Source organism: Nilaparvata lugens, chromosome 2 (assembly GCF_014356525.2).
Source record: "Nilaparvata lugens isolate BPH chromosome 2, ASM1435652v1, whole genome shotgun sequence".
Taxonomy (NCBI): Eukaryota; Metazoa; Arthropoda; class Insecta; order Hemiptera; family Delphacidae; genus Nilaparvata; species Nilaparvata lugens.
Window position 1 is genome coordinate 90,615,664 of NC_052505.1, and position 20,496 is coordinate 90,636,159.

General features: G+C 35.7%; 1 protein-coding gene across 1 annotated transcript in view; it reads left to right on the forward strand.

Moving 5' to 3' along the window:
- Window positions 1-235: 235 nt before the first annotated feature.
- Window positions 236-20,496, forward strand: part of LOC111049177 (Down syndrome cell adhesion molecule-like protein Dscam2) — a 390,077-nt gene continuing 369,816 nt past the window's right edge. Inside the window, 1 exon segment of the mRNA XM_039422097.1 lies at window positions 236-351. The gene's annotated coding sequence lies outside the window, so the exon portion shown is untranslated.

The following is a 20,496-nucleotide window of genomic DNA, read 5'->3' on the forward strand; positions in this document are numbered from 1 at the left end:
AGTATTGTGAGGGTGGGAGAGGGTGATTATCTGTGGGTATCAGTTATGCAGTTGGAAACCGGCCTCACCTCTCAGTCAGTGTGTGGTTGTCATGGCAACGGACGTAGTACTCGAATCATTGAGAGGGCCGGGTGCTGAGGGGGTGGCGGTGAGAGGGTAGAGGGGGGGACAGCATTGATTGCCAGGTCGGTGTGCTCGCCCCTTTCACAGAGTCAGTCAGTCTTCCACAGGCACGTCGACGGGTTGCTTCACGTCACCTCACACCAAGTCACGTTGTCGTTCTGTCGTCACGTCGTCAGGTCACCGCATATCACCACGGCCAATCAACGTGAAGTGCTGCGATTGATAAACGTGAGTACGGTTATCACATTGCTTACAAAAACAGTAAGAATTGTTTCAAACTCTCATAGCCGGCGAACTTTTGTTTCTAAAGCTGGGTTTTCGTTTGTGCGTAAATGCCGTCGTCGACCACGAAAGGGTGAGAATCTCAGATTAGATAGATCTCAATTTCTCTAAATAACCTAAAATATTATGTTCAATCATGTTTTAATGGGGGAGGTTGAGTTTATACTTTTCTATACTTTTAAATGACAATATGTTGATATTATTGGAAATGTTTGATTCTTGAACAATAAACACAAATAATGAAAAGTTATTTGATCAGCTGTTCTAGCACACTTGAAATTTAGACAATATGAATGTCAACAATGCTTGTCGTCTTCGACTGCGGAAATTCACGCACAAACGAAAATGCACCTTTAAGATGTAAATGATCTTTATTTCAGATTTACACTGCACCTGTCGTACAGCATCTCTTGATGTATTGTATATACAATATCCGGTCACAATAGGTATCCACATTACGTACTAGTAGTTTTATATTCTCATAGACGGTGAACGTTTTTTCCAAAAAATAGGAAAAATATCTATTTTCCAGATAATCACTGAGCTTTTCATGATACCTTGTAAGTTCGATATCCGGTCACAATTGGTCTCCAAATTACCCACAAGTAGTTTCAAACAGTCATACCTGGATACCTGGCGAACGTTTGTTTCCAAAGATGTGATCTATATTTCAGATATGCACTATGTCGTCTCACTATGCATCTCCTATTGTATTTAAATTTCCGGTCAGAAAAGATTAGAATAGAATGAATTTTTTATTTGTTGACTTTGCGAAGTTTGAACTGTAGTGTCAACTCAACCACGTCGTTGGCAAAAAATACAAATACAATACAAAAAATCATGTTTTTGGACTCAGGGTACCTTGAAACGTATAGAGAACTTGAAAGTAAGGTACCGGTACCTTAATGTTTTTTGGATATCAATATTTTCCTCACCTATGATAAGAGGGCAAGGAAAGTAAAAATTCAATAGTTAATAGAATTACTTTCTTATGTGTTGACGTGGCGAGGTTTGGACAGTAATGTCCACTCTACCACTTAACGACGTCGTTAGCAAAAAATACAAATATAATAATATAGAATATAGTGAGTGGGTGGTCTAGTATTAATAGTCGAGATGACAAAAGCGTTGCACCTGTTAGTATGCTACTGCTAGCTGGTCGTGGGTTTGAATCCCGCCGAAGGCTTTGACGTTTGAATATTTCTACTCAAGCACAAGCTGAAAGCTCATGTGAGCATCACAATAAGTGAAAGTACAGTCAATTCATTCTTTATTCATTCATACAATGAGTACAATGTGATAGTGAGGACATCATCAAAATGATAGGGAGAGAAACAATAAGATAAAATTGTGCTATTTCTCTCCTAATTCCTGATAGGGTTACACATATTAGATGAAAAGACTAAGAAATTGTCTAAAACCACAGATTTTATTGATAGTTGGAAATGGTCAGAGATTGACAATGGTGTAACAACCGAAACCGGTCAATAAAATCTGTGGTTTTTGACAATTTCTTAGTCATTTTATTTAATATGGATAATTACCACAATATCAACTTATGAACTACACAAAAAGGTTACACATAGTCTGAAATGGGTTAAGTCTTGTAGTTCTCCAATTCACAAAATTTGCAGTCCTTGAATGTTCACAGTCCTTAAAAGTAGATTTTCAAATTGAGTTGCTTCAAAACCAAAAATAGAACGGATATTTCACATTATAATCACTTAAATAGAGAAGATTCACATATTAAAGACATAATTATGAAATAGGATCGTGAAAACAATCTTAATTTGAACTGCATTGATTTGCACTTTGAAACAATCTGTCATTTTTATATTGGAATATCATTATCTTTGCCTTTGTGTTGGTCTACCTTTAGCAATCACAAAAATTTGTTAAGTCACATTGGTTTAAGATGTAAAGTTTATGTTACTGTACCTGAAAATCAATTTCAAATAAGCCTTAAGATTTTCCACTTTGAAACTTGAAGAACTTGAAAATTCATCCTCCAATTGACAAACTTATATATCACTTAGTTTAATATGATTACAATTGAATTTCTTTAAATATAGCTTTAGTATGGTCCAATTCAAATGGTAGTAATTGATTAACATTGGTGTTGGTATCCTTGTCTATTATTTAACAAAGCAGATAGTGCTATCCTTGTCTATCATTTGACAAAGCAGATAACGCATAACCCTTTTATAGCTCCGCAACGCTGCCATATCGTTTTTAACAATGTAGATTTTCAAATTTAGATGCTTCAAAACCAAAAATAGAACAGATATCTCACATTAATGTCATTCAAATAGAGAAGATTTACATATTGAAGAAATAATTTTGAAAAAGGACCGTAAAAACAATCTGAATTTCAACTGGAGGGATTTGCACTTCAAAACAATCTGTCATTCTCATATCGGAATATCATTATCTTTGCCTTTATGTTGATCTAGGCCTACCTTTAGTAATTACAAAAGTTTGTTGAGTCACATTGGTTTAAGATGTATAGTTTAATATTGGTTTAATGTATAGTTTATGTTACTGTACCTGAAAAGCCAATCGTTGTAACTTAACTCAACTATATAATATAACTCAATATATAACTTAATATAGTTACAATTTATCTACTATACCCATAGCTCTAGAAAGGTCCAAGTTAAATGGAATTATTTGATTAACATTGGTGTTGCTATTCTTGTCTATCATTTGACAAAGCAGATAACGCATTACCCTTCTATAGCTCCGAAACACTGCCATATCGTTTTTAAAAATGTAAGAATATAATCAATCAACAGAATTAATCTCAATTGAGATAATTCATCTTATACTCATAGAAAAATATACTCGTATATTGTTGACGAATAAAAAATAATTTATTATTTTAAGTAGGAATGAACAGTTAATATAATATCATATATACCGGTATCAGCTATCTTCTATAGAAGGCAGTTACAAGGCAGAGAATCGCTGTTCTTCTATCCATCTCCACTGTCATTATAACGTTGTCCTCATAGTAGTCACAGATAGGCTAGCAGGCTGATAGGACGCTATGTAGTGTTGAAGGAGCAGTAACGCAACCCGCTTAACACATTCCGTGGCATTGAACTCATTTCAATCTTTACAAAACAATACTAACAATACTTTACAATCTTTACGAACAACATATGCATTATTCTGTATCCAATATATTGAAAAAACAGTACTGAGTTTAAGGGCAAAGACACACGAAGCGTTTTTTCAGGCGTTTCCTGAGAGTCGGCAGTGCAGAAAGTTATCCGATAGACTGATTGGGTTGGCGTTCGGGAATCAGCTGATAACCAGCCAATCGGAGATCTTTCTGCCATGCAGACTCGTCTGAAAACGCCTGAAAAAACACTTTGTGTAACTTGGCCCTTAACGAATCTTAGTAGATAGAACCATAGAGAAACAATAGCCTAAGTAGATATCCCATGGTATAGGGCGTTTATGTCGCAATTTTTACTGTTATCTCAAGCCAATTACTGTTGATTATTGTCGAATTTTACTGTTTTGTTGTGATGAGAGTGTATAAACGGCTCAATATGAGAGACTACCAGTGTCACACAGCTTCACGGAGAAGAATCACATGAACTATCGGCTTGAGATAATAGAAAAAGTTGCGACATAAACGCCCTATACCATGGGATATCTACTTACGCTATTGTTTCTCTATGATAGAACGTACTCCGGGGGATTTATTTTTAAGTATCCCTTCTCATATAATTAATTTTTGGCAGTAAAACATCACGTTCTCGAAAAAGGAGGAAACACAAAGTAATAAAAGTTAATAAAAACAATATAGAAACCTTGTAGTACCCTTTATTATTAAAAACTTTAAAATATTCCATCAATGACTGGTTTCGACCCTAACTTAGGTCATTTTCAAGTTGAAAATTTTTTAAGTAATTGATTTATTAATTTGTACAAATGTAGCCCATGTAGTGGAGTGTTTTTGATCATTTTTGCTGGTTGATGCTTTAAGCAACATACGCTCTGAAAAGTGATAAGATGACATTATCAAAAAAACTCTCGACCAGAAAGGATACGAACCCACAATCAGACGCAGCGATCAGCTGCACGCTCCAGACCACTCTGAATTATTTGAAATTATTTCCGCAAATAGATATAGCCAATGCCTATTATACCACAAATATGAGATAAATATTACAATTCTGCCAAAACAGTATTCTCCATCCGTTTTCCTGGTAGATAGAGGTATTGAGAGCCTGCCGTTGATTTCCACCCAAATTTCAATTCAGGACTCAACGTCAGAATTTGAATCGAACAGAGTTGTGGTTGATTTGAATATACTGAATGGCAGTGAGCCAATCAAAATCCCATCTTAACCGCGGGGCGTCTGCCAATGTGCATCTGAAAGGAATCAGTCTGACTCAGTTGAAGTGGTCTGAAAGGGGAACTGTCAGATAAAACATCAAATCTGTCAAAAGTACAGATGTTTCCAACATTTTCGTAATGCGCTATCATGTACATTGTGTGAGAGATGATTAGAGATCGCACATAGTTTTATTTGATTGAAGGGAAAGTTGTTTCAAGCGTTCATATCAAACCTACGCCCGGTTGCATAAAGGTCTGGCAACTTTTAATACCGATTAAATGCCACGATGACCAATAAAAGAAGCCTCCTTTTCAGGAAAACATTCTCTGATTGGTTATCATGGAATTTTATCATGATCATATGAGTCCAATTAATTGAGTATATTAATTATATAGGATTTTTTAGGATTCAGTGAGATTAATTTTTTGTTTTATTTGGTTTTCACGCTTTTTGAATTCAAAATTTCCTGTCTGTAGGTGTTTGCTCAGTACGTTAGGAACAAATTCCATAAAGTGGGAAAACATAACCTTCTTCCTGAACTAGTATTTGAATCAAAAAATAAATGATTGAATATTATAATGAGAAACAACAATGTAAAAAGTTTTCTAGAATTCCCCAGAGATGAGCTAAAGAATTATTTCGCGATGCATGAATAAATATGCGATTCAATTTGGTAATGATATTATCGAGAAAATTAAGCCGTATCCGCACAAAAGGGATCAAGTTCAAATTTACCACGTCCAAAAAAAAATCACTCCCTTGTTATTGGATGGGCACGTTAAATTGTCGGTCCCGGCTGAAGTATGGCAATCGTAAGGCACATTGACGGCTTAAATTATATATTCAGGCGGTGGGACCTTCCTGCAAGGGACTCCCCACCAACAAAAGCCATACTAATTTACTTTTTTCACCATGTTGAATCGTATTTTTCGACATTTTTCCGCAGCAGCTTATTATTATGCCAATCATTCACTATCAGAAGATAATCAATGTACTAAGATACATCAATATTCTCGGTACATTACAGATAATATTTTTTGTTATCAAGTATTCAAAATTTTTTGAATAGTCTGAAGGGTTTACTATCTTAGAATAATATCGTCGTCGTCGTGTCTTGTTACAGGGGTAGGCATTAATACCTGATCCACCTTCAAACATTCTCCCACCTTCTTCTTTGTCTGCCAATACTTCTCCTCCCTTCTGGCTTGAAAGCAAATGCTCAGTGTCGTAACAATTTTTTTCGGCCCCCCCCCCGCAAACATATTTTTGCCCTCCCCTCCCCAAAAATGACTTGGATTTTGACATTTTCTCACCACTTTGACAAATGATGTACCTTGTTTCAATGTGTATTGGATTGTTTCATGAGAAAAATTTCTTCGTATTTTTTTCATTAAAGCTTATGTCACATTCAACGATCAATAAATTATAGCTTGCTAGTTTGAAATCCCTCCAATTTTTTGCAAGCAATAGAGTAATACTCAATTGATAGAAGTTCACAAGTTTCTTCCATTGTTCCCTTTTTTTGATATTTCTGATTGTAGAGTCCTTCGAAAACCTAGCATTTGATGGTAAAAATCTATGGTGAAGTCTTCTCCATATTCAGCCGCTAATTTCATTGATTTCAGGCAGATGATAAAAACTTTGGATTGATGACACAAATCTGCTCATCTCTATAGTGAGGTACACGTTATAATGGCATTGTACAATAATTGCAATACTGTTGCTGTCCTTTTCTAACATACACCAGAACAGATAGGTCTATCTCTCTCTATATATATAAGCTTATGCTTTTTGGGCCAGCATGTGGAAGCGTCAGAAGTGACTTGTCATAATTTGAAAAACACAAAACAAATATTACATTGAAGGACAGTATGCTATATGCAGTATTACTGCATATTTTGGAATGGCCTCTATGGGTCTGCCTCAAATGTCAATTCTCTGTAATACTCCTTCGATCCATTTAAGCCCCATATCACTTGCCGCATGCACCTCCTGCAATCCTCCCTCACATGGGAACAGAGGGCAGTTCGAAACCAAGTGCTCCATTGTCTGTATCTCGCCACATTCACAGTATGGGTCAGGTGTAAAACCCCATAAGGCAAGAGACTGGGCGCATCTTCCAGTAGATGTCCGGAACCTGTTCAAACAGCACCACTGCCGGCGGCCAAGCAGTGTCCCTGGCACCTGTACGTTTGGATCCTCAATTAGGTGTTTATTCTTTACTGTTGAGGAGGACCACCTTGCCTTCCAAATTGTTCCAATATCCTGACCATTCTGATCATCTAATCTCAGATACCTCCTAGATTGTAGCCGTCTTGCTGGTGCATTATTTAGCTCCTTAGCTATTGGCAACTCATTCCTTGAGACAACCCTGTTAACAAGTTGTCTTGTCTTATTCAATCTGCGGAGGTCTGGTGGCAGGACATTACAAAGCACAGGTAGCCAGTTGGTCTCTGTTGGTCTTAATGTGCCACTGATTTTTCTCATGGATTCATTTAGCTGCACATCGATCTTTCCCACATGTGCACTATGTGCCCACACAGGTGAGCAGTATTCAGCCACACTGTACACCAAGGCAAGACTGGATGTTCGCAGCGTTCCCACATTGCAACCCCAGGTTGTTCCAGCCAGTTTGCTTATAATATTGTTTCTGGTCTTTAACTTGTCTCTCACACCATCCAAGTGATGGCGGTATGTTAGAGACCTATCAAGTCGCACACCTAGGTATCGAGGAGCTTCCTGATGTGTCAGTCTCTCTCCACAGAAAACAATATTTAGCCTTCTCCCTGCATCCCGATTACTGAGATGAAAAGCTGTTGTGACTGTCTTGGTTGGGTTGGGTTTCAGGTGCCATGCCTTGAAGTATTCTGCCAAATTTTCCAGATCTCTGTTGAGCGTAGCTTCCAATACCTCAAATGAGGAATCTTGTGCCACCAAGCCAATATCATCTGCATACACAAATTTCTGTGCTCCTGTGGTAGGGAGATCGGCGGTATACACATTAAAGAGCATCGGGGATAGCACGGAGCCCTGAGGTAGTCCATTCTGTATTCTCCTCACAGAGCTTTCCATACCACCATGTGCCACCCTCAGCGTTCTATTCAATAGCAGGGATCGTATGAGGTTGACAGTTGCTCTACATTTCAATGTCCGTGTAAGTTTCAGCAGCAGTGCACTGTGCCAGACTGTGTCATAGGCCGAGCTAAGGTCAAGAAATACTGCCCCTGACTTCAGCTTCCTCTCAAAACCATGCTCTATGTAGGTTGTGATGGACAGCACTTGTTCTTCACAGCTACGGCCTTCCCTAAATCCTGCCTGTTCCTGTGGAAGAGACTCTTCCACTCTTCCAATAATCCTGGACAGCAGGACACGCTCAAAAAGCTTATAGATGACAGATAGGAGTGATATTGGTCTGTAGCTCTTTGGGTCACTAGGCTCCTTTCCTGGCTTCAGAATGGCAACAACTTTTGCTCTCTTCCATACCACTGGTGTTCTGGATTTCTCCATAACAATTGTGAAGAGGTTAGTTATCTCTCTCTAGCTTTGCAATGTTGTCAGTTTGCCAGAATATTTTATTTTTACTTTTGACAGTGACTGTACAAAAATAGACAAACAATTCTCAGCCGCCATTTTTTTCCATCATTCTATCAAAATACTTTGGTACACAAGTCGTATAATTGATTTAAAATGTATTTTTGGAACAATGAAATAATCTTGACATTACCGTATGAGAAAGACAAATTAAAATACCTGAAATGACATTTTAAAAGTTGATAACTAACCATCCTAGACTTTATCCATGCTTCAGTTAGCCTACACGTACAGGTTAGACAACATACACAAAAAAGTTAAGGAACTCACTGGTACTGGTAAACAGAAGCAACTCAATATATTATATGATAACAAGGGGAAAATAGTGGCAGAAATAGAACAAAAGCTAGAAATATGGAAAAGCTACGTTGCACAACTCTTCAAAGACGAGAGAAAACAAATTGATCTTGAAAATATGGAAGGAGAGTTGGACCCTGACATAATTAAAGATGAAGTGGTATATGCAATTAACACAATGAAACCCAGAAAGGCATCAGGTCCCGACCAACTGCCAGTAGAAATACTTAAATTGATAGAGGAGGATCAGATTCATATCCTGTTAGAACTAATGAACGAAGTATATAGGACAGGAAGGATACCAAAAGAATGGTTGTTATCAACTTTTGTAGCCCTTCCAAAAAGAAGAGTGCAAGCATTGCAATGACTACCGAACCATAAGCCTTATGTGTCACATATTAAAAATCATGTTGAAGGTTATCCATAATAGAATATACAAGAAATTGGATGAATGCATCAGCAATACGCAGTTTGGATTCCGTAAAGGACTAGGAACAAGGGAAGCTCTGTTTGCACTCAATGTCTTATCACAAAGATGTCTGGATATGAATCAAGACCTACACGTATGCTTCATAGACTATCACAAAGCTTTTGATAGAGTTAGGCATGACCAACTCATGGAAACCCTAATAAAGAGGAGAATAGACCACAGAGACATAAGAATTATTTCCAACATTTGAGCTATGGATTTATCGAAGAATACTACGGATTTCATGGGTGGAGAAAGTGACCAATGTAGAAGTGATGAGACGCATAGGCAAGGAAAAAGAAGTAAAAATGACAATTAAGAGAAGAAAACTGCTATACATGGGACATGTTATGAGAGGAGAAAAATATCAATTGCTTCAAGTTATTATGCAGGGGAAAGTCCAAGGAAAGAGATCTGTAGGAAGGAGACGAAACTCATGGCTGAAGAACCTTCGGGATTGGTTTGGATGCAGCAATAATGACCTATTTCGATCTGCGGTCTCAAAAGTGAAAATCGCCTTGATGATTGCCAACCTTCGAAACGGAGACGGCACCTAAAGAAGAAGACAGGTTAGACCTACTCGTACCGGTATAAATAATAATTGAAAGGTTATTTCAGAATTATCTCCAATGAAATTAATTATTTCAAAAAAGATTTCTATTCTTCTATAATTTTTAAAAGAAATTGGAATAGAATACCTACCAAATAACTCAATCTCTGTTGTTTTGAGATTCAGATTGGTGTATCACAGCTTTTTAAAGTAGCCGCCATTTCAGGTTTGTATAAAAATCTCAGGTTTGTATCTGATCTCAGTTATGGAAGCAAATTTTTGAATCAAATTATGAAGAAATATATTTTCTTAATTAATTTGACATTAAATTGATTATTTTTATCAAGGAAATGATAATTATTATTAGATCAAATTTAATGGGATGAATTGAGTAAAAGCTGTGTACACTCAGTGGCAAAATGGAGAGACTTGGCAACGTTTTTCTCCTATCTTTCTCCACTGCAATTATAACGTGGACATCACTATAGAATAATATTTGTTTATCTATTCATCCATTTCATTCATTGACAATCACAAATCATTATATCATACCGTAATATGATTGGAAGAAGACAACAGGCATAGCCCAAAACTGTCTTTCTCCCAAAATTTTTATGGATAGAAGTTGAGAAGAAAGGAGAAAGGAGATTCATCAATGAGTAGAATATTGTACTGAAATTCCTATCCAAGCTATATAAAAGATATTGATGAACTAGAGTCTTATGTTTTTAAGAAATTTATACTCAAAGAAAATATTTTTCAATTTTGTGAATGAAGACGATAGTAGGAAAAGAAACCTTCCTACTTGTTGCTCTGATCACTAAATTTCAAGAATGAGAATGAATAGGAACGGTTTCAGAAGCAAGATGATGTTGAAATAGCTTTTGATAATGGCAGATGAATGCGAGACAGAAGTGGAATAGCGGTGAGATCTCAGTCAAGCAAACAGGCTAGAAGGGAATGGCTGCTGAACTGCGACAAGCTCAACGAAAGAATTTTCCTCCACTTCAAAAGAACTCATTTCAATAATAACGCTTCATCAAGTTCGATAGGATAGCTTTTTGGAGATGGAGTTTTGTAATGAGCTTTTATGTAGATGTATTCTCCAGATATTTCATGAATCATTTGACATTCTCTATTATCCGTACACTACAGACAATCTACAAAACCCATCATAATTCTTCATAATATAAAATGAATTATTGTCTCTCCTCTGGATATTTGCATAGAAGATAACTATGCAAATATCCAGAGGAGAGACAATAATTCATTTTATATTATGAAGAATTATGATGGGTTTTGTAGATTGTCTTAGCAAAATATACAATAGGATTAGATGATCATTCTATAGTGATTCATACATTTTCAAAATTGTCATACTTTTCTTCACTACTAGACCGATCCATCTTCATTCTACACAGACCTGGAGTCTTGTAGGGGATTTCCTTATATATCTTATTAGTAAATAATGTAACTCCCATTTTATATGTAAAATTCTGGAGAATAAATTGATTTGATTTGAATAATGTCTAATAGCATTCTTTATTATTTGATAAATTTATTAACATAGTCAACTCATTATTTCTGTGATCATCAAGGTAACTTGGTGTAATGTACTGAAAACACATGGAAAATCAATCAAGTTCTTTTAGAATCATTTAATATTGAAATTCCTCAACAATATTAATTTCGTTAAGTCAGTTGAGAGAATGTAGCTAAAGTTCCAGTATTTTAATTGAGAGTTATTCAAATCTGCTAGTTCCCAAATTTTCTAGTTTATAGAATCAGATGAACATAACTTGAAAGGTCTGTTTAATGTGGAAGAAATAGCGAGGGAGAAATTCTGGCTTCTAAATGGCAATGATCCTATTATTTTAAGCGAGCAATATCTGTATTCACATATCTGGTTATTTTTCTATCTGGTTATTTATGTTTAACGGATCTCGAAAACGGCTCTAACGATTTTCACGAAATTTGGAACATAGTAGGTTTATGATATAAAGATTCGATTGCACTTGGTCTCATCCTTGTGAAAACTCGCTGAACGACATTAAAAGGATAATTCATCCGTGGCTGAAACAGCTGTGGATAGTAAAAATGTGAGTGAACGAGTGAGTATGTGAAAAATCAAAATATCGCATCCCCGAAATTCATAAGATGACATATAGCCAGCTGTGAAATATGTACACGATCATTTTAGAGAATTCTGTTCTGTTTATCAATAAATAAAAATAACTAGCGAAGCTTGGTGCCCTGATATTTTATATTGTTTGAGATGGTTTGATAATTTTAGATAATAAACACAAGTTAAAGAGAGTTGAAATACTTGCACATTTGTACACCAGGCAATATGAATGACACCCGTTTAGTGAATTCAGTAGCCTTTCAGATTCCTAGGACATGAATGCTCTAATAGATTTTTTCATGTAAGACACTGTTAGAAAGTATAGAAAGTACATTCATATCTACATTCTAACATCTCTCTTCGAAGTGCCATTGTACTCGTAGCTTCTCGGGATCTCCCTAGAGAAAGGTTTACGTGAAATTATAGTTCTGATGCAGGATTTAATTGCTTTTCATCCAATTATCGGCGCGGAATCCAGTTCCAAGAATGGAGATTATTATACCGAACAAACAAGCACATTTTTCCAAGCCAGTTCGAAATCCAGACTGTATGGTTTATGAATACAGTTGCAAATTTATTGTATTGTAGGCTTTATCCGAGTCCATTAGCAGAGTAGTGGAATGCTTTCTGCAGCGAACAATAGCTCGCAGATAATCTAGGAATAGCTGCCAGGAGGATCTGCATAATTCGCATCGGCTGCAAAGTAGCGTCTGTTTTCTTTTATTTGAAAACCAACCACGATGAAATAGCTTTGTTTCCCCTGAAATTTTCCAAACAAATGAAGAAAAATAGCAGATGGAAACAATGCAGCCTGCCGCTGTTTTGCCACGGCTTTATTTTCATCAAGTTTTAAAAACAACAAAATCATTATATAATGTGCGCCGAGTTTCTACACTGTCAACAATCGCAATATTTTCACTGCGCAGCTCCTCCTAATTCAATCATACTGGGAATCATAACTCAACTACTACTAAACTGCTGATATTCCATAGTTGTTTTTGATAATGTTTGTTCAAGCGCACATATACTTTGAAATATAAACAGAAGCATCATCCGCTAAAATGACAAGTTCAAATTAAATGATTCAGAATCCGCTTAGTCAAAGCATCCACGCTTTCTAATCAAATATTTGATGTATTCTAACTTTTGTTGATGATGCACCAACTACAACATCAAGTGATAATTAATTATAATTTTATAATTATGATCAAAATCAAGTTCATTATTATGAATCTCCAATCACCCCAAAAATATCCCATTATTATTCTATGGACTAACTTCTAAAAACGAGGCTTCGAATTCAGTAGCAATATTAATCCATCCAGAATGCAAGTTACACATTATGCATCCCTATACTCTCTCATATATTTCACGATTTCAACATATAATAATGAAATTTCGTTAAATTGTTATGAAATATTACAAATCGCAAAGTATATGGAATTTGTATAGCATTTTCCGATACTCAATTTATATAATAAGAGAGAGCAGGGTTGTGTTTGTTCGTATCAAAACATGTCAACTTGTGGAATGCATACTGGAAAAACGGTAATGATTTAGATCTCCAAATTTTGCAGATAGATTCTAAAAATATCAATCTCGTGCACCTCGAAGCCCAAATTTCAAGTTTCCTTCTAGATTTTTCAAAATTGATGTTCAAATTCCATTCATGGGCCATGAATGCATATAATTTATGTTAATATAGAACTATAATCTAGAGAGACTACATTACAGATTACAGATTACACTTTGAAATAGATGGTTAAAATTGGTAACTAAAGTAATAACCAGTCCAATTTTGTCATTTTGCCATTAAGTTGAGGAAGGTTCCTAAACAATATTTGAGTTGTCACTTTATCAGGTTAGCACCAAGTTGAAGATCTTATCTATTAATGGTAAGGGAAGAACTGGCTCATATACACGTACGGGATAGGAAAATTATGTTTGACGCATCATCACGTCTAAACTACTAGACTGATTAATTGAAATTTCACATAATATTCGCATAATTAACCGAGGATGATTCCAGGCCTACTTGAAACTCTTCAAGATTCCACTCGGTCAAGTTTTGAAATAGACCCATGCGGAGCAAGGGTTGCCTGCTAGTAAGAGAATATGGAAGGACTCATCAAATATTGAATAAGATTTTGATTTTATCAATTTTCTCCATCCGATGGCATTTTAAATGGAGGTTCATCAAATGCTCTCACAACTCCTTGAATGAATTTTGGCGATATTTATGATTTATTTAATCCAATTCTAATCATCTATACTTCAATAAAGTAAAGAACTGGCTAATTATATCTACATGTACGGGATAGAGAGATGTTTGACGCATCTTCACGTCTGGACTGATTAACTTGAAATTTGCATATAGATTCCTTATTAGCCTAGGGTGGTAATAGACCTATTTTCAATTCTTTAAGATTTTATTACGCCAAATTTTAAAATAGACCCTTGCTAAGCACGGGTTTCCTGCTAGTCGATAATAGAATAAAAATCATGATTTATTGTCATAAAACATACAATATGTTGAGACAACCGTCATTATTCATTAAAAAAAAATACAAAGTTGAAGAACTCAACTATCACAGTCAACCACTAGGTCTTCACCTACTACACACTGAAATTTACTCTCAATTCGTATAAATGAAAAATTCTACAGTTTCTTCAAAGTTAGGACTTTTTCAATTATTTGTAATCGATTCAATTCATTCTGGAAGTATTTTGAATTTGGAATCTGTATTTTTTTGTTATTCAAGTAGATTATAAATTGGAGTATAACTCAGAAATGTGAAAGCGACATGACCTCTCTACATTTAAACTGTTATAAAATAGAACTATTGTAACCGTTTTGGGATTTAGCCTATGGTACTAGTCCAGAAGTTGGGTCTATTAGGGAAATAATCTCAAGAAGAGATTATTAGAATATTTTCTCAAGGTTTTAAAGTATTGAGGATGTTGTGAACCATGTTATGAGATATAAAGGAAGAACAAAAACATCAAGTATTTATGAAACAGTTCATCCCGAGGTAGGGTGGATGACAGAATTTGATCACACAGGATGAAGTGCGAGAGCATTTGATCTAAACAAGATGCTCGAAGCAGATTCCTCGGCGCCATTTTGTTTGATAATTGGCGAAACGTCACAAGACGCCCCGACAAAAGTGTTCCAGCAAAGGAAATTTGAGAGCCCTACGACCTTGTTAATAATTAATATAATCGTTTCTTTTTCTCTCCACTCTCAAGTTGGCAGCTCTGACTGTAACTTTTTTCATTCCACAACGGACATCCTTTCCCTTTGTCTTTTTATTTCTACTTCGTAGCTCCTCGGCTCAAACATTTTCGCAGCAATCTCTACTCTCACTGTTTTATTACATGTCACTTCGCTCTTGCTGCTACAATCTCACCAATGTTGGAATCAAGTTTGGTTTCGGTAATCCAGATTTACCAAATCAGTATTGTAATTAATTATCATTATCATGTAACTAGCATGTAACCTGTGCTCCGCACAGGGTTTTGTTAAAAACTTGAGCTACTGAATTCTTGATGAATTGGAAATAGACCTATAACCATCCTCGGTTAATTAAGAATCAATATGCAAATTTCCGAATTGATCAGTTGAGTAGTTTTGACGTAATGAAATTTGTGAATTTCCTATCCCGTACGTGTATGAGCCAGTTCTTTCCTTCATTATATAAAAGGTTATTGATAATATTATACGTTAATACAGTTATGTAATAAGTATTCGTTAATTCTCATGACTTTTGTTGGCAGAGTGGTCCTTTTCAATGCTCTGCATAACCGTATTAACAATTGTTATTAATTACATAGTACAAATTAGTACAGATTAATAGTAAAAAAAATAATAAGAATGTAATGTAAAAATATAGAGGTTAGATTATAGAAGAAGGAAGGAAAATTACGATTTATCCAACCCTTAGACTACCAAATAGGATCTATGAAGCTTGTCCCGTCAAATAACGAATTTTACCATTGCGATAATATGTCCCAATACAAAAAAGACGATAAAATGGATAAAATTCAGTGAATAGCTTTGCAATTTCAAGTTCACATGTTATTATTGACATTATATGAAGTTATTTACTTACTTTTAACTCAAAATGACTCTGCAAATCAAATTAGAACAGCTTCATTCAGCACAAAACCAGCATCTGACACATGCATGCAGGAGAGCATATAACCACAATATAACCCCAATTCACAATAATATGGCGATCAGATAGTTCTAAACAGCTGATATATTTTACAGAATAGACCCTAGACTACCACTGGGATTCATGACTGTGTAGTTTAGATGACCTATTCACCCACTGGGATTCGATGAACTTCTATTGGGACATATTGTCCCAGTTGTAGTCTGAGGTTGGTCATTTCTGCTGGGACATATTGTCCCGTTGGTAGTCTAAAGGTTAAGTTTCAGACGGAAGAGTTGTGAAGATGGAATGAAATATATAAGAGGAGATATCGATGAAGAGAGACAAAAAGGATGTGTGATTGGGTGAGTCCGATCAAGAAAATCGGTGTCGTGATTGGCAACCAGAAGAGCCTACTGGATTAGAGTAAGAGAGGAAAACCTACTGGAGATGAGCGAGAGTAGAAGAATATGGAGTAAGAAAGAGAGAGGCTTAGCCGGTTGAGTAGAGCACATGTCGCTTGAATAGCTGAAATGTGCCAGTCTAGTGGTCTGGTGGGCTGCAATCGGGTGCAAGAGTGTACTCAGCCAATGTGCATGGGGATTGGGCAACAGTGTAGTTCACCAGCATACAGATCTGGGTCGCCCAACATGTGTCAATAAACGCCGTTTTCTCACACTCACTCATACTCAGCTAGATATCACATCTCTCACTTATTCCGTCCAAGTGTATAACAAACTACTGGCTCTCATATTACTCGTGGAAGATGGATCCAGCGATGCCCCAAACTCCATCAGGCATGGTTCGTGATCGATGGATGATGACATGACAGTATTGTAATAAATTATCATTATCATGTAACTAGCATGTAACCCGTGCTCCGCAAGGATTTTATTAAAACTTGACCTACTAAAATCTTGAATAATTGAAAATAGGCATATCACAAACCTCGGGGAATTAAGAATCAATATGCAAATTTCCGAATTGATCAGTTGAGTAGTTTTGACGTAATGAAATTTGTGAATTTCCTATCCCGTACGTGTTTATAAGCCAGTTCTTTCCTTCATTATATTAAAGGTTATAGATAATATTATTTGTTAATACAGTTATGTAATAAGTATTAGTTAATTCTCATGCCTTTTGTTGGCAGAGTGGTCCTTTTCAATGCTCTGCATAACCGTATTAACAATTGTTATTAATTACATAGTACAAATTAGTACAGATTAATAGTAAAAAAAATAATAAGAATGTAATGTAAAAATATAGAGGTTAGATTATAGAAGAAGGAAGGAAAATTACGATTTATCCAACCCTTAGACTACCAAATAGGATCTATGAAGCTTGTCCCGTCAAATAACGAATTTTACCATTGCGATAATATGTCCCAATACAAAAAAGACGATAAAATGGATAAAATTCAGTGAATAGCTTTGCAATTTCAAGTTCACATGTTATTATTGACATTATATGAAGTTATTTACTTACTTTTAACTCAAAATGACTCTGCAAATCAAATTAGAACAGCTTCATTCAGCACAAAACCAGCATCTGACACATGCATGCAGGAGAGCATATAACCACAATATAACCCCAATTCACAATAATATGGCGATCAGATAGTTCTAAACAGCTGATATATTTTACAGAATAGACCCTAGACTACCACTGGGATTCATGACTGTGTAGTTTAGATGACCTATTCACCCACTGGGATTCGATGAACTTCTATTGGGACATATTGTCCCAGTTGTAGTCTGAGGTTGGTCATTTCTGCTGGGACATATTGCCCCGTTGGTAGTCTAAGGGTTAAGTTTCAGACGGAAGAGTAGATAAGTAGATATGTGAAGATGGAATGAAATATATGAGAGGAGATATTGATGAAGAGAGACAAAAAGGATGTGTGACAAAAAGGTTGGGTGAGTCCGATCAAGAAATCGGTGTCGTGATTGGCGACCAGAAGAGCCTACTGGATTAGAGTGAGAGAGGAAAACCTACTGGAGATAGGGGAGAGTAGAAGAATATGGAGTAAGAAAGAGAGAGGCTTAGCCGGTTGAGTAGAGCACATGTCGCTTGAATAGCTGAAATGTGCCAGTCTAGTGGTCTGGTGGGCTGCAATCGGGTGCAAGAGTGTACTCAGCCAATGTGCATGGGGATTGGGCAACAGTGTAGTTCACCAGCATACAGATCTGGGTCGCCCAACATGTGTCAATAAACGCCGTTTTCTCACACTCACTCATACTCAGCTAGATATCACATCTCTCACTTATTCCGTCCAAGTGTATAACAAACTACTGGCTCTCATATTTACTCGTGGAAGATGGATCCAGCGATGCCCCAAACTCCATCAGGCATGGTTCGTGATCGATGGATGATGACATGACAGTATTGTATATTGTTCAAATTATTAAAAAATATCGGGGCACCGAGCTTCGCTCGTTATTTATTTATTGATAAACAGAGCATAATTCTTCAAAATGATTGGGGAAGGACAAACAGGCACATCCCAAAACTGTTTCTTCCCTGAATTTTGATTTATACACTATAAATGGTCCAAAAAGTAGGTTATGTTTCATACACTTGAATTCAGGTCCAATTTTCAGTCAAAATATTTAAAAACAGAAAAGTTCTAATTTAGATTGTTTACAAACCAAATTAAATAACAAAATAACACTCACTTATCACTTAAAACTGTAAAATAATGATTTAACTTTGTATATTATGATATACTCTAATTTAGTGTGATAGTGATAAACCATGTCATGTCAACAAATCAGATTATTTTGATAGAGTCTTTTGAAATTTCTTAGATAATATTTGTCGCGAGATATGGTAAGCTGTTTGAATGATCACACAGCTGATCTCCCACACAGGCACACGCATCTTCTGTTATCGACAGACGACGAAATCTGTTCTTCCAATGATGAATTATCCTTTTAATGTCCTTCAGAGAGTTTTTCCAGGGATGAGACCTGATGCAATCAAATATTTATATTATAAACCTACTATGTTCTGAATTTCGTGAGAATCGTTAGAGCCGTTTTCGAGATCCGGTGAAATACAAACATATAAACATCTGAACATATAAACAGAAATTGCTCGTACAATAGTAAAGGATATATAAAAACTTGTTCTTGGAAGATATTAGGTACAACAATGTTTCTAGAAGATATTGTTTCTGAATATTAGCATGGAGAAAAGATACCGTTGAAGATACTTGCTTTATTTTTTGTCTGATATAATATATACAAAAATCACTATAAGTACAATATACAAAAATCACTTCACTTATAAGGGCTACTTTATTCAAATGAATAAAAACAATATAAGAACTTGTAGTACCCTTTTATAAAAAACGTTAAAATATTTTAACGACTAGTCTCGACCATTGGCCATTTCCAAGTTAAATATTTTAACTAGTCGTTAACATTTTTTAACGTTTTTAATAAAAGGGTACTACAAGTTCTTATATTGTTTTTATTCATTTGAATAAAGTAGCCCTTATAAGTGAAGTGATTTTTATATATTGTACTTCTAGTGATTTTTGTATATATTATATCAGACAAAAAATAAAGGAAGTATCTTCAACGGTATCTTTTCTCCATGCTAATATTCAGAAACAATATCTTCTAGAAACATTGCTGTACCTAATATCTTCCAAGAACATTGCTGTTGAAAGCAGCAATGAAATTTGAGAGAAGTTTTGGCCTGAGCTTGATAGTCTCTCTCAGTAGTAGCTATCTATGATTGTGTATTGTATTGAAATTGTAATTGATGTTGCATTATGTAATTTTTTGAAAAAAAAAATATGGAAAAAATAATAAAATTGAATTGTTGACTGAATAAGTAGAAATTTCTTCCTCATTTCGAGAACTCATATCTTGATAACGACGGTTAGCCTAATCAGAAGAAAATTTTGTAATATTGGTCTTCAGTTTGTTGTTAGAGCAGACATCTCTTATAGGAGTCCTACAGTCTGGCAACATTGTCATCCTAGCCGTTGAATGAAATAACTACCCTATTGTATCTAACAATCTATTAATTTCTTGTATAGGAGAATTGTGATCTGGAGTATCTAGCAATCTATTATTTTTTTGTATCGGAGGATTGTGTTGTGGAGTGATGCTTTATCAGCTCTTGCTTTTCAGTTTTTATGAATTATTACTATCATCTCTTCATCTCAAACACTCAACTACTGCATTCCATTCCGCTAACCAATCTTGTTAAGGCACCTTCCTATCTCTCATACAATTTATCTCATGTTACACCTCTCTCACTTCGAGAAGACAATAAAAAAAGGGAATTCATATGGCTTTTATTGGTGGGGAGTCCCTTGCGGGAAGGTCTCATCGCCTGCATATATAATTCAGCCGCCAATGGGCCTTACGACTGTCATACTTCAGCTGGGACTGACAGTTTAACGTGTCAATCCGATAACACGGGAAGACAATGAAGATTCCTGTTCATTGATGTTGTAAAATCTGACAAAGCATCTATTGGAACGGTTCCACTTGTTATTCGTTCCGCTACTACGTAGACATCATGTCGTCA